The following is a 2,907-nucleotide window of genomic DNA, read 5'->3' as shown; positions in this document are numbered from 1 at the left end:
GTCTATTATCAATTTTTATTTTTATTGCTGTTGTGTTTCTTCCGAGGCTTGTGTCTGAAAATTTTCAACTATTTCCATTGGTTCTGGTCTATTCTGTTGGTCTGATTGTTTTTGAGGAACATTAACAGACCGATTATAATTTGGAGAGTTTTGACCTGAAGGATTTTGAGAGTATCTATAATTATTATTATAGTTTGAATTAAAATTTCTATTTGAATCAAAAGTATTTTGTCTTTGTTGATAATTATATGTCCCACGATTATTATAATTTTGACTCCTATTGTTTCCTACATTCTGATTGAAATTTTGGTTTCTGTCCCTTTGATTATTATTAGAATTATTAGTATTAGAAGTATTAGATGTGGAGACCATTGGTATATTATATCGATTTTCAACACTTCGGGAAAAATTATATATATCATCATCATCATAAAGACCTACAGCTTGAGCAGCTTGTTTTAATTTAGTTGGAGTTGATATATCGTATTTGCATATAGATATGTACACTCGTAATGGTAATTTTTCACGAATTACTTCTGCTATATGATCACCTAATATTCTTGAAAATATAACAGTGTTTGCTGCATTATTATCCAGACTTAACTTATTACAAATTTTACTTGTCTGTTTGTCTAAATCAGGTGCAGGAGTGCAGGTCCAACGATGAGGTTTAGGATAGCTCCTTGAATGATATCATTCTGAGTAGACGATGTTGTTTTGTATTGGGTAATCAAGTTATCAACACTTTTTATAAATAGCGCTAAATACATTGTATCACCATCAAATTTGTCAATTTGTTTTAGTTGCATGAAGAAATGATTCATATTGCTGTCAGACAGGATGTGCCTTGCTGCAGCTGATGTGGATGCTTGTTCAGATTGCATTTTAAAGTTTATTTATTTAATTTGGTATATATATGTTTTTTATTTTTTAAATTGTCTTGATTATGTTAATAATTTTATTTTATTTGTTTATTTCAAATAGACATTAGAAATCCTCATTCGTGATTTGACTAATGCTGAGTTCCCTGGTATTAAAAATTTTTTTATGTAATGTTTGTTGCACTTCACACTAGAAATCCTCATTCGTGATTTCACTAATGTTTAGAAATGTTTATAGATTCGTTTTGCGGAATTTTCGGAAACTTTTTTTGAGGTTAGGAAGAAACGTACACGACCAAAACGGACTTCAGATTCGTGTTCAGCGGTCCAAAATACATGGGGATAGGGTACTCTGATCTCCCAACCCGGACACTTTTTTTTTTGTGTGTGGCTGTGTAATAAGTGCTTACTCAGCGCACGTGTCTTTCGATCCGTGTGACCCTTATTGGTGCCACGGCATCATATTGCATCCGGTGCACGGTGCACTCAATGCGTTTATGTAAGCTCTTTTGCAGTTGTTATTGAGAACTTATGTGCTTGGACCTAGCGTTTTATTAATAATCTCTAGTGTTTGACATTTTAGGTGTTAACTCTTCCCCCCTTAAACGCGGGCGTCCTCGTTCGCAACGTAGAACAGAACAGGGTTAGGTGGGGTTGGATCCGCCGGTGTTTTTGTCGTTTTCGGGGCGGCTTCTTTTGGTCTGCATCTTCTAACTAGCATTATGATCAGACTTACGATCATTATGAGCAGGATAGTGGCTGACGTATAATTTACGGAAGCCTCGATTGTCTTCTCTTCTTTAATTTTTTTCAGAATCTTAGTGTTATTTATGTTTAATTCTTTGATTAATTGAAGGGAGAGGACTTCGTTAATTTTAGGGTTTACCGCTGACAGTTGGAAAAGCGGAGGTTCGGGGTCTACCACAGTGACCTCTTCCGTTCTGTAGATGTTTTCGCCGATCTGTACCGTGGAGTTCCTGTGCTGGATGATGAAGGATCCTTGAAGATTAAGGTTCTTTCCCTCCGAAGAAACCATTTCGTTAAAGTCGTTCAGCATCAGTGTTCCTGGTAGTATCCTCAAAATTAGGCACATGTTGGCTGTTTATTGCCTTGCATTCCTGTGGTCTTAGGTTTAATAGAGCGTTTACGCAAGTGCCATTGCTTAAGTCTAACAGTTTATCCTTAACACAAATGGTTCTATCATTATGCGATTCACATGGTTTTGATATCGCGAATAGTTTCTTTTTACATTCTAACAAGTTTTCATATTTTATGTCATATATTACATGGGCCTTTTTTACTGCTTTGACTAATAGGGTTCTACAGATTTCATTACTTATTATTGGGATACTTATGATATACAGAAGAGCTTTATTATTCGATGCAAGTTTGACTTTTGAAAATTCTAGTAATTCTTCCACATTAATTAACAGATTATTTCCTTTATTAAAAATTTGTTCTAAAATATTGGTTTCTATTGTTGAGAATATAAAAGAGTTTATAATATTTGTTTTGGCCCAAGTTATTGCGTGTAGTATATTAGATATTTCTTCTTTTACTATTTGAATTCTATATCTGAGGATATTTACCTCTTCATTAATTATTTCGTTTGAATTATTAGTTATTTTTAAAATGGCATTCGTTACGTTACTTATTTGATTAATTTTCTCACTTAATTTTTTATTTATTATAACCTGCTGATAATTATTATTTTCTAATTGTCCGTTTATTTTGTTCTTTAGTATTTCATGATCATGGCGGTCCGGTGTTCCTGCCAATCATTTGGCAGGTAGGGGTATAGATGGTGTGATGGTGTGAGGCTGTTTAGTCCTTTGTTAAGTTCGTCAAATGTATTGTCGTATTCTTTTAGGTCGAATGTATGGATGATTTTGAATGTTCCCTCTTGTTTGGCCGCAAGTCCAGTCTCAAGTGATCACTTGTGAATTTGAATAATCAAGGACTGTAAACACGCTGAGGAAAGTTGGTATGAATAGTCTGAAAGCTAGTTTCTGATGTTATTCTTGTG

Source organism: Drosophila ananassae, chromosome XR, assembly GCF_017639315.1.
Source record: "Drosophila ananassae strain 14024-0371.13 chromosome XR, ASM1763931v2, whole genome shotgun sequence".
Classification (NCBI taxonomy): domain Eukaryota; kingdom Metazoa; phylum Arthropoda; class Insecta; order Diptera; family Drosophilidae; genus Drosophila; species Drosophila ananassae.
The sequence above is the reverse complement of the archived record's forward strand: the minus strand, read 5'-3'. Positions refer to the sequence as shown.